Here is a 13,374-nt window from a genome sequence, read left to right as displayed (position 1 = left end):
AGATTTAAATAACAGAGATGTTAAAATCATCTGACAATGAATTTGAAACTGTTATGACAAAAATGCTTTATGAACAATTATGAACAATAGAAACAAATTAAAATAGTCTCAGAAAAGAAATAGAAAGCATTAAGAATGATAAATAAAAAATTTAGAACTGACAGATATAAGTGAAATAACTTTAGGGGAATGAGCTTAAAAATAAAATGGAGGTCTTAGAGGAAAGAATTATGGAGAGGACAGATGCAACAGAAATGGTCCAAGATGAACAACAAGGATAAAATAGGGCAAAAAAAAAAAAACAGAACTCAGGGACATGAAGGACATGTAGAAAGATAACAATATATTTAACATTGGTATCATTGAAGTCACAGAGGGAGAGGAGAGAAAAGGATAGGGCTGAAAGAGTGGCACATACCTGTAATCCCAGTGGCTCAGGAGGCTGAGGCAGGAGGATCGCAGGTTCAAAGCCTGCCTCAGCAACAGCAAGGTGCTAGGCAACTCAGTGAGACCCTGTCTCTAAATAAAATATAAAATAGGGCTGGGGATGTGGCTCAGTGGTCAAGTGACCCTGAGTTCAATCCCTGGTGTGTGTGTGTGTGTGTGTGTGTGTGTGTGAAAACTTCCCATGTTTAAAGAAAGACATAAGCTCACATATTGAGGAAGTCAAGCAAATTCCAAATAGTAGAACCCAAAGAAAACCAAATCAAAACATATCATAATTAAACTTCTGAAGACTAAAGACAAAGAATATATCTTTAAAAAAGCCAGAGAAGAAAACAATATTTTTTCATATAGGGGGAAAAGTGCTCAAAATATTATTAATTTCTTATCGGAAACCATTCAATTCAGAAGGTAGTGGCACAAAATTTTTCAAGTGCTGAAGGAAAAAAATTGTCAACCCAGAATTCTATGGTCAGCTAAAAGTATTATTCAGGAACAAAGGGGAAATCAAGACACATTCAGAGAAAGGAAAACTAAGCAAGTTTGTCACTACTAATTTAAAAGAATGACTAAAAGAAGTTCTCTAAGCAGAAAGAAAATCATAAAAGAAGCAACCTTGGAGTTCTCTCTGCTTCCTAGTTGTTATGTCCTGAGCTGCTTTCCTCCACCTTGCCTTTCTGCCATGCGGTTTTTCCTCATCTCAGGCCCAGAGCTATGTATAGAATTGGCGAGCTATGAACTGAGACCTCTGAAATCATGAACACCAAATAAACTTTTCCTGGAGGAAGGGGCGGGGAGAGGCGGAGGAGGGTGAGGGGTGAGGGAGGCAACACCCTTGGAATATTAGGAAGGAAACAGAACAGGGTAAACAAAAATATGAGTAATATAACAGGCTTTCCTTCTTTTCTTGAATTTTATAATGCTTTATCATTAAAAGTAGCCCTGTCTGATGTGGTTCTAATTTTGTCTGGTATGGTGCTAAATGTATGTAGAGAAAGTATTTGAGACAATTATATTACAAAAGGGAGGGTAAAAGAACAAAAAGAAAGATATGGCTTGTATACTTCACTTGAAGAGGTATAATGATGACAAAAACAGACTGTGTTGTTGTGCACATATAAAATCTAAAGCAACAACTCAAATAAATACAAGAGACACCACAAAGTGAATCAAAATGATATCTAAAAAAATGTTCAAGAATCCCAAAGGAAGTCATTAAAAATAAATTAGAGAACTGAAAACAGAGACACAAAGAAAACCAAAAAAAAATAATAATAATAATAACAGTCTTAGGCCATAACATATCAATATTACTTTCAAAGTAAATCAGGTGAATATACCAATTTGAAGATAAATACTGGCAAAGTTGATTTTTAAAATGACCCAACTATATGTTGTTTACTAGAAACTCATTTCAAGAATAATAATATAATCAGATCGAAAGCATCAGTATTGAAGAAAGCTATAGCATACGAACATTAATAAAAGGAAGCAACAATGGTTTTGTTAAAATCTGAAAAAGTGTACTTTTGGACAAAAAATTGCCAGTGACAGAGAGGGACCTTATATAATGATAAAATAGTTAATCAATCTAGAGAATGTAACAATCCTAAATGGGTATACACCAAACAACAGGTCTGCAACATACATGAAGGAAAAACTGGTATAACTGAAAGGATAAATAGATATAGCCACAATTACATTTGGGGACAATTGCTTCTCAATGATTGATAGAACAACCTTGACTGATAGAAAATTGTCATGGATATGGAATAATTCTAACAAAGTCATCACTTAACACTCCTAATCAATATTTATAGAAATGTTCCACCCAATTAACAACAGAAAAATTTTTTTTAAGTAGCCACAAATCACATAACAAGGCAGACCATATCCTGGGGCATCAAACAAAGCTTAAATTTTCTAAAAGAATGAATCATAAACAGTGTGTTATTCAAACATAACAGAATCAAGTTAGTAGTTATTTATAGGAAGTGAATAGAAAAAAAATTCAATCATTGAAAACTAAACTTTTCTGAATAACTAATGTTTCAAAAAGTATCTCAAGGGCAATAAAAAAGAATACATTTAACTCAATGAAAACATAGATAAAGCATACGAAAATTTGTGGAACATGTTAACAAAAAAGAAAGATTTAAATCAATAATCTACCTTGAGAAATTATATAAAAATGCAAAATAAACCCAAAGAAAGCAGAATGTAGGACACACTAGAGATAAGAACAGAAATCAATGAAATTGAAAACAGAAAAATAAATGGAACAAAATTTGGATCTCTGAAAAGATCAATAAATTGGCAAACTTTTAGCAAGACTTACAAGGAGATGATGATAGAAGGGACAAATATCTAAAATCAGGTATGAAATACAATATATCACTATAGGGCCTTCAGATAACAGATGAGTAATATGGCAATACCATGGACAAATCTACATTAATAAAAAGGATTGATTTCTCAAGATATACAAAAGTACCACAACTCTCCTAATGTGAAGTAGATTATTTAAATATCCTATAACTCTTAAGGAAATTAAAATTGCAATTTAAAGCTCCCAAAAAAGGAAAAATTAACATTAGTTATACACAATCTCATGAGGATAATATTACCCTGATAACCAAAATAGAAAAAAGATATAACCAAACAAATGAAACTAACAAAAGTACAGAAAAATATTCCTCATGAATATAGATACAAAATGCTCAAAAATTATTAGCAAATAGAATTTACCTATATATGAAAAGAGTTATGTATCATGTCCAAGTGTGTTTTGTTCCAAAGATGAGAAAGTTGATTCAGTATTTGAAAATCCATTAATACAATCAACCATATTAAAATGTTAAAAAAGAAAAATCACAAGAATATATCAATTAATGACAAAAAAAATCGTTTGACAAAATACAATGCCCATTCATGATAAAAACTCTCAGAAAAGTAGGAATACAGGACAACTTCCTCAACATGGTGAAGTGTCTCTAAAATATCTGTGGTTAATAATATATTTTTCCTTTATCTACCATTTATTTATTTATTTGTTTTCACAGAGCTACATCCGCAGCCCTATGTTGTATTTTATTTAGAGACAGGGTCTCACTGAATTACTTAACACCTCACTTTTACTGAGGCTGCTTTTGAACTCATGATCCTCCTGCCTCAGCATGCCAAACTGCTTGGATCATAGGTGTGCGCCACCAGGCCTGGCTTATTTTATTTTTTAAATATACTTTTTAGTTGTAGTTGTTGATGTACCTTTATTTTATTTATTTATTTATATGCCATGCTGAGAATCAAACTTAGTGTACACATGCTAGGTAAGCTCTCTACCACTGAGCTACAACCCAAGCTCTGGTTAATAATATATTTAATGGTGAAAGACTAAATGCTTTCTGCCATAAGATCAAGAACAAGGTAAAGATGTCCTAGCTCATCAGTCTTACTCAAAATAATCCTGGGATTTCTAGGCAACGCAATAACTAATAAATTAATTCAGCAAGTTCACAGGATGTAATGTCAATATAAAACTTATTTATGTTTCTATATAGAACTAGTGAACATGTGGAATCAGATAATTATAATATAATGCAACTTTCATACCTAGTTTCTGAAACTAACAAAATATGTACTGGATTTGTATATTGAAAACTATAAAACTTTGATGAATGATATCAAAAAATGTCTAAAGAAATGGAGAGATACACTGTGTTCATAGATTAAAAAAATTAACTTGGTAAAGATGTAAATTCTCTTCAAATTCATCTACAGGTTTAACTCAATGCCTATGAAACTTCCCAGAAAGGTTTATATAGACACTGATAAGACTGTTCTAAAATGGAAGGACTAAAGTAAAATAGCTAACATAATTTTGTAAAAAAAAAAAAAAGTGTGTTGTTAAAGAAACAGTCTACCTGATTTTAAGAATTAGTATGAAGCTACAGTAGTCAAGGCTTTGTATTATTTGCAGAGATAGAGACATAAATAAATGGAACAGAAAAGAGATCCTTAAACTATACTACAGAGCAATAGTAACAAAAACAGCATGGTATTGGCACCAAAACAGACTGGTAGACCAATGGTACAGAATACAGGACATAGAGACTAACCCACAAAATTGAAATTATCTTATATTAGATAAAGGTGCCAAACACATGCATTGGAGACAAGATAGCCTCTTCAACAAATGGTGCCAGGAAAACTGGAAATCCGTATGCAACAAAATGAAATTAAACCCCTATCTCTCACCATGCACAAAACTCAACTCAAAATGGATCAAGGACCTAGGAATAAAACCAGAGACCCTGCATCTAATAGAAGAAAAAGTAGGCCCTCATCTTCATCATGTGGGACTAGGCCCCAACTTCCTTAATAAGACTCCTTTAGCACAAGAATTAAAATCAAGAATCAATAAATGGGATGGACTCAAACTAAAAAGTTTCTTCTCAGGAAAAGAAACAATCTGTGAGGTGAATAGAGAGCCTACATTTGGGGAAAAAAATGTTTACCCCTCACACATCAGACAGAGCACTAATCTCTAGGGTATATAAAGAACTCAAAAGTTAAACACCAAAAAATACAAATAAATAAATAAATAAATGGGCCAAGAACCTGAAGAGACACTTCTCAGATGATTGATGTACAATCAATCAACAAATATTTGAAAAAATGTTCATCATCACTACCAATTAGAGAAATGCAAATCAAAACCACTCTAAGATTTCATCTCACTCCAGTCAGAATGGCAGCTATTATGAAGACAAACAACAATAAGTGTTGGCAAGGATGTAGGGGAAAAAGGTACACTCATGCACTGCTGATGGGACTGCCAATTGGTGCACCCAATATGGAAAGCAGTATGGAGATTCCTTGGATAATTGGGAAAGGAACCACCATTTGACCCAGCTATCCCTCTCCTCAGTCTATACCCAAAGGACTTAAAGACAACATACTATAGGGACATAGCCACATCAATGTTTATAGCAGCACAATTCACTATAGCTAAACAGTGGAACCAACCTAGATGCCCTTCAATATATGAATGGATTAAAAAAGTGGCATATATACACAATGGAATATTACTCAGCAATAAAAGAGCATAAAATCATGGCATTTGCAGGTAAATGGATGGAGTTAGAGAAGATAATGGTAAGTGAAGTTAGCCAATCCCAAATAACCAAATGCCAAATGTTTTCTTTGATAAAAGGAGGCTGACTCAAAGTGGGATAGAAAATGGGAGAATGGGAGGAATAGACGAACTCTAGGTAAGGCAGAGGGGTGGGAGGGAAAGGGAGGGGACATGGGGTTAGAAATGATGGTGGAATGTGATGATCATTATTATCCAAAGTACATGTATGAAAATATGAATTGATGTGAATATACTATATATACAATCAGAGATATGAAAAATTGTGCTCTATATGTGTAATAAGAATTGTAATGCATTCCACTGTCACATATAAATAAAAAAGAAAAAGAAAAGACATCCCAGAAATAGACTGCACAAATAGACCAAACTGATTTTTTAAGAAATAATCTTATATTAAGCTATAATTCACATACCATGCAATTCATCCCTTTAATTATGCATTGTGTTTTCTTTAGTATTTTCCCCAATTTGTGCAACCATCAGCATTAAATCCAGAATATTATAATATCCCTGAAATGAAACTTCATACTCATTATCAGTCATTCCCCATTCTTCTCAAACTCCTAGCCACAGGCAACTCCTTACCTACTTTGGATTTTCCTGTTCTGGACATTTCATGTAAGTGGAATTACCCAATATGTGGCATTTTGCATCTGACATTTTTAGCTTAGCATAATGTGATCAAGGTTTATCCTTATGGTATAGATCAGTACTTATTCACATTTATGAGGGAGATAACTAATTCAATATAGGGAAGATAGCATTTCTCAACAAATAGTTCTTTAGCACTATGATATGCCATAAAACATCATCCATAAATCAAAAATCATTTAAATTGAGCTTCATCACATTGAAAATTTTGCCTGATGAAAGACTTTGTTAGAAGGTGAAAAGATGGAATAAAAACTAAACTCAGCAAAGTTTCAAGGTACAAAATCAACATTCAAAAATATTAGCACTGTTATATGTCAAGAGTGAATAATCTCACATAGAAGTCAGAAAGCAATCCCTTATAAAATAGCTACTGAAAAAATACCTAGAAACACATTTAAGGAAAGAAGTAAAAGATATCTACAGTGAATATCATAAAATAGTGGTGATGGCAATTGAAGAGGACACACAGAAACAGAATGGTAACCTGCATTCATGTATTGGAAGAATCAATATTATAAAATGTCAATACTACCCAAAACAATCTATAGATTTGGTGTAATCCCTATTAAAATGCCAATGACCTTCTTCATAGTCTTAAGATGAACAATCCTAAAATTTGTATGGAACCACAAAAATCCCTGTATAGCCAAATCAATCTTCAACAAAAGAACAAAGGGTCTTTATACTCTCTGACTTCAAAATACACTAGAGCTGGGGATATAGCTCAGTTGGTAGAATGCTTGCCTTGTATGCACAAGGCCCTTGGCTCAATCCCCAGTACCACACACAAAATACACTAGAAAACTGTAGTAATCAAAAAAGCAGTATTGACATGAAAACAGATACATAGACCAGTGGAACAAACTAGACGGCCTAGACTTAGGCACTCAACAACTCAGAAAGACCTCAGCTATAAAGAAAATATAAAAAAAAAAAAGTGTTGGGGATATGGCTCAGTGGTTAAGCACTTCTGGGTACCATAAACAAACAAACATACAAAAAAACTATAATGAGATATCACCTCACTCCAGTAAGAATAAAGAAAATGTGGTAAATTTGCACAATGAAATATTATTTAACCATAACAAGATCCATTCATTTGTATCATCATGAATTAAAGCAGAGAGAATTATGTTAAGTGAAGTAAACTGGCACAGAAAGACAAGTAGCACATGATCTCACTCATATGTGGAACCCAAGAAGGTTGATCTCATAGAAGCAGGGAATGGAATGGTCATTACCAGAGATGATCACATGGCACCATATGTACAATTGTTGTTTTTATATATCAATTAAAACAAATTTGATTAATTTAACTAACACATTAACAGCAAAAATTCAATACCTAATAAGCACTATCTTAAAGCTTGAAGGAAGTTTGAGATGATGGCACTAACCATGAAAAATATGGCACTTATTCATATGCCTATTATTTGGTTTAGCTATACAAGCAACCCTTTGTATGAGTCAGGAAAAATGAGGCACTAAAAATTTGTAAAAGGTTTTACTAAGGTTAGGAAATGAAACTAAGTTCACAACTAAATGTGTGCTCTGTAAAAGTTCAACAACTATGGGTATAATCAGTTAATTATGCTATGCACATATATGAATAAACCACAGTGAATCCCATATTTATGTATATCTATAAAGCACCAATTAAAAAAACAATAAATAAACAAATAGAAAGACTAGTAGAGTAGAGGAAGAGAATAAGGGGCGGGGGGTAAGATGGGAAGAGAAAGATGAAATGCTGGGAACTGAAATGAACCAAGTTATATTTCATGTATGAATGATTATGTCAGAATTATCACGACTATTATGTATAAATAGAATGCACTAATAAAAACATTAAAATACTTTTCAGAAAATGTTACATTAACTTTATTTCCTACTTGCTCCATACATTCTGACTTGAACTAATCTCTTGAAAGCATAGACTTTCTAAAAGCCACTTACTACCTGTGTTCTCTAACCGGGTACACAAGACTAGCCAAAGCCTTCATACTTTTCCAGTACCTGAGTAGTATAGATATCAATCAATGTAGCTCTGTAAGCCTCTAGACTAGTACACTTAAGTTGCAACCCCTATCAGATCTCCTCTCACCTGTGGGAGCTCTCTTTTCCTCTCAATTAAATGAATCCTACTCCTTTTACTTTCCCCCCAAAAAACTAGCCAATTTGTGTACAAAAAAGAAAACCACATATTGCTGTACTATATGAAATCATTCCCTTGCTAAATTTCAAAAAATGTCAAAAATAATGATCTGAAAATAAATGTATATCACCTCTTTATTGATAGCCTCAATTTTTTTCTAAAACTGGAAGGATCACCTAGGTTCCTGGATAGCTCAAGCATTTATGTATAATTATTAAATTAAGGGAATTATTTTAAGTATCATCTTTAGAAAAACTTTTAAATATATAAATGTATAACATAAGCATGTGGAAATTTTTTCACATTGTACCAACTAAGGTTATAACTTTTTAAGTGATTTTGTATCTTGAATACTAGCTTTGTATCATGCAACTAGTATTCCAAATCTATAGCACAATCTATAGTAATACAAGCTGTATAATTATTATTTCCAAAATTTCCATACCATTCCATCCCCTTGAATTTTAAATCTTCCATACAGATGAAAGCAGTCCTTCTGAAAGACACATAGCACATTATGCTCCTACATATTTTGCATCACAATCAAATGTTGTATTAATGACAAGAAGCTCTTTATTTGTGGGAATGTTTATTTACATGAAATATAAAAAAAATTATTGATAGTGAAGCTACTTGACTGTGTTTCTTTTACATAAGATTCCTTGAGAAATTTTATTATAGGTGGGCTGGTACTATCTGTCACAAGTGATTCATCTATGAGAACAACATTTTCTTGATTAAAATAGTTGACAATATCCCAATTTCATTTTGAAACACCAAATTTTCATTTTTTAAATTTTTAAAGATTTTTATTTGTTCTTTTTAGTTAATATATGACAGTTGAATGTATTTTGACATATCATACATCCATGGAGTATAACTTCCCATTTTTTTTAGTTGTAGTTGGACACATACTTTTATTTTATTTATTTTTATGCGGTGCTAAGGATAGAACCCAGGGCCTTGCATGTGCTAGGTGTGTGCTCTTACTGCTGAGCCACAACCCCAGCCCTAACTTCCCATTTTTGTGGTTGTACATGATGTGAAGTTACACTGATCAGGTATTCATATATGAACATAGGAGCATTATGATTGATTCATTCTATGGTGTTTCCCATTCTCATCCCCTTCCCTTCCCCATGCCACCCTGTCCAATGTGGTAAACCTCCACTCCTACTACCCCCCCACCCCATTGTGAGCAAGCATCCACACATCAGAAAGAACATTCAGCCCTTTATTTTTGGGGGATTGAGTTATTTCACTGAGCATGACAGTCTCCAGTTCCATCCATTTATTGGCAAATGCCATAATTTCATTCTTCTTTGTTGCTGAGTGTATATGTACCACATTTTCTTTATCCATTTATCTGTTGAAGGGCACCTAGGTTGGTTCCATAGCTTAGCTCTTCTGAATTGAATTGCTATAAACATTGATATGTGCCACTGTAGTATGCTGATTTTAACTCCTTGAATATAAACTGAGGAGTGGTAAAAAAACAGGTTCTATTTCTAGTTTTCTAAGGAATCTCTGTACTGCTTTCCACGATGGTTGTACCAGTTTGTTGTCTTACCTGCAATGTATGAGTGTACCTTTTCCCCCACATCCTCACCAATATTTATTGTTACTTGTATTTGTTTTTTAAAAATATTTTTTAGTTGTAGATGGATACAATCTGTTTATTTATTTATTTTTATGTGGTGCTGTGTCTCACATGTGTGAGGCAAGCACTCTACCTCTGAGCTATAGCCCCAGCCTGTTACTTATATTCTTGATAATTGCCTTACTGACTGGAGTGAGATGAAATCTCAGTGTGGTTTTGATCTGCCTTTCTCTAATTACTATAGATTTTGAACTTTTTTAAAAATATATTTATAGACTGATTGTATTTCTTCTTCTGTGAAGTGTCTGCTCAGTTCCTTTGCCCATTTATTAATTGGGTTATTTTGGGTGTTAAGTTTTTTTGGTGTTAAGTTTTTTGAGTTCTTTATATATTCTGGAGGTGAATGATCTATCTGAAGTGCACATGGCAAAGATTTTTCTCCCATTCTGAATGGCTCTCTCTTCATATTCTTGATTGTTTCTTTTGCTGAGAAGAAGCTTTTTAGTTTGATTCCATCCCATTTTAAAAAATATTTTATTTTAGTTGTTGATAAACCTTTATTTTATTCATTTATATGTAGTGCTGAGAATCGAATCCCGTGCCTCACACATACCAGGAAAGTGTGCTTCTGCTGAGCCACAGCCCCAACCTGCATCCCATTTATTGATTCTTGATTTTCCTTTCTTCTATTCAGGAGTCTTGTTGAGGAATTTTATTCCTAAGCCAACATGATGGAAATTTGGGCCTACTTTTTCTTCTAGTAGGTGCAGGGTCTCTAGTCTAGTGCTTAGGTCCTTGATCCACTTTGAATTGAGTTTTGGAAACACCAAATGTTCTTAACCTCACATCAACTGGATGAAGTTTCTTCCTAATTCTCAGTTGTTACTAGGCACATTTACTTATAGAAGTTCATACTTTATCCTTTATAACTAAGAATAGCAGGAATAGAAAATTCCAGAACAGTACTCAGCAAATTCTTTCTACAGATGTATAATTGCCAGCTATTAACAACAATAGTATCATGCCATTTGGTCTCCAAATATGCTTCTCCTGTGTTGCAAAATAAACTCATTCAAAGAGGTTAACAGTCTTTGGATCTTCTTCAGACCTTAATATAATATAAAAAAATTTTAATTAACCCTAATCTTTATTTATTTTACATGGTGCTGAGAATCGAACCCAGTGCCTCACACATGCCAGGCGAGTGTGCTACTACTTAGCCCTACCTAGCCCCAGACCCAATATCAAAATTTTTTACATAAACTCTGGATATCTTTACATTTTTTCTTGACAAGACTTTATGGCAGTGCACTGTAACAATAAATTTAAAAAATTACAAGATTCTGAAACAACTGTTTATCTTTTTTAAGGTCCTCCCCCTTTTTGCATTTGTATTAGTCACAGACATAAGATGACCAACACAAGGAGGAACATTTCCATGATGATTTTGCACTGCATAAATAACATGTTTATGAATGATAAGCAGAGACTATACCATGGATGCGTCCTTCATTAAGTTTGTAATCCTTGATACTCAGTTAAGTTTCATCTTTTCAGAGGATATGTATATACCAGGAACCGGGTAATCATTCACTATCAGAAATCGTTGATGGATTAACAGCGTGACACAGATGCTTTTCTTTTTTAATGGGACAACATTTACCAATTGACCAATATGTGCCACAACTGTCTTCCCATGAAATGTTTGACAGTCCTCCTATTCAGTTTCCTGTAGTGGTATACCTTATTGTCCAATTTCAAGATTTGAAATACACAATTTCTTTAAATTGCCTTTAAGTTTCTTTTAATTATAAAGATGTGATTTACAAGACCCATTTCTTTGTATGCTTTAAATGTTCATGCTGAAATCCCATCACTTAGTACGATATCAGCACTTTAATCATCCTGATACTGTGGACCCATGTGTGCAAGTGTGATTATAGGTTGCATATCTAACTGCATCTTTAGCCACACTAAAGATGTTATATTCCTCTTGAACTCTAAGCTCCTGTAGCTTCAAAACACATCCAGGTACCTTTCACTCCTATTGATATCTGGGTGCCAGACAGCTCCCCATAATGCTTGGTATTTTTAAGTGAGATGATTCTTTGTATATGGGACAAAAAGAAAAACTAGTAAATAAAGTAACCACTTATTGGGAGGGAGATAAATCTATTACAGACTAAAATAATAGTGCTATGAGAAGTGAAAAGTCACTACAGAAACTTAGTGAATCAAATTGATTTCTTTCTAAATTGAATGAGCATTGGGAAATGATGTGAGATTTGTTCAGAGATCTAATACCTCCTTTTACTGTTCAAAGTCCTCAGTATGTTTCTTTTTTCTCTTTAAAGGCAACCTTACTTTTTATTTTTTATTTTTTTGTGATACTTCTACCCTTCTGTTTGAGTGGGGCTAATTGCTTTCTTTTTTTTCATTTGATGTGAATGCATTATTTATTATTTTCCTATGTTATCTCATTCTTTTATTTTTTCTTTGTTCTTAATAATTATCCATGACAGTAGAATGTATTTTGACATATTATACATATATGGACTATAACTTCTCATTCTCCTGCTTGTACATGATGTGGAATTACTTTGGTCATGTATTCAAATATGCATATAGGAAGGTAACGTATGATTAATTCTACTATCTTTCCTATTCCTATTCCCACTCCCTTCCCTTCTTTCCCCTTTGTCTAATCCAAAGTACTTCTATTCTTCTCTACCCCACCTTATTGTGAGTTAGCACCTGAAAATCAGAGAAAACATTCAGCCTTTGGTTATTTGGGATTGGATTATTTTGCTTAGAATAGTGTTCTCCAGTTCCATCCAATTACCTGCAAATACCATAATTTCATTCTTCTTTATGACTGAGTAATATTCCATTTTGTATATACTACATTTTCTTTATCTATTCATCTGTTGAAGGGCACCTAGTTTGGTTCCATAGTTTAAGCTATTGTGAGTTGAGCTTCTGTAAACCTAAATGTGGCTGCATCACTATAGTATGCTGATTCTAAGTCCATTTGGTATAAACTGAGGAATGGGATAACTGGGTCAATGGTGGTTCTATTCCAATCTGAGGAATCTCCATACTGCTTTCCAGAGTGGGGCAACTTTTTTTTTGAGAATATCACCTCCAGTCAAGAGTACTCTTCTAAATGGCCCACCATGGGCCAATTGTTTTCTTCTTTTTCATGCCATTTCTCTCCCCAGAGCCCCATTTTCTGTTACCTATTTACGTTTTCATGGCCATTGAAAGCTTAACAACTTATAAAACCATTCTCAGTTTCTTTTCCCTCTCTCCCTTCCTTTCCCTCACCTCTCCTGTTCTCTCCCCCCCCCCATCTTCTTCCTC

Source organism: Marmota marmota, unplaced genomic scaffold, assembly GCF_001458135.2.
Source record: "Marmota marmota marmota unplaced genomic scaffold, marMar, whole genome shotgun sequence".
NCBI lineage: Eukaryota > Metazoa > Chordata > Mammalia > Rodentia > Sciuridae > Marmota > Marmota marmota.
This window is presented reverse-complemented; position numbering follows the sequence as displayed.